The sequence below is a fragment of the Penaeus monodon genome, chromosome 29 (assembly GCF_015228065.2).
Source record: "Penaeus monodon isolate SGIC_2016 chromosome 29, NSTDA_Pmon_1, whole genome shotgun sequence".
Lineage (NCBI taxonomy): Eukaryota > Metazoa > Arthropoda > Malacostraca > Decapoda > Penaeidae > Penaeus > Penaeus monodon.
The window spans coordinates 13,072,430-13,072,719 of NC_051414.1; the positions used below are offsets into that span (position 1 = coordinate 13,072,430).

Here is a 290-nt window from a genome sequence, read left to right on the forward strand (position 1 = left end):
ACATATTGAAGAAATAGTAATTGGTTTATTGCCATTAAAGTTGCTGAAATTGCTGCATAGCTGTATAGTTTTCGTTGAAACATTCATGTTGACGGAAAATCTCCCGAAAATGCGGCCGACTTCTTATACTTATACAGGGATGAAATGCCCAAGTAATCAGTTTAAATGCTCCTTTGCTTGTGCAGAATTATAATGCGAGGTAATGCAGTTAACAACATATAAAACGAAAACCAATGGCAACTGAAATACTGAATAACAAAAATATTAAATGACGTTGTCCTTACCGGATA

The 290-nt window shown here is 34.5% G+C and overlaps 1 pseudogene; it reads right to left on the reverse strand.

The window, feature by feature from the left end:
- Positions 1 to 290, reverse strand: part of LOC119591743 — a 7,192-nt pseudogene that overhangs the window by 512 nt on the left and 6,390 nt on the right.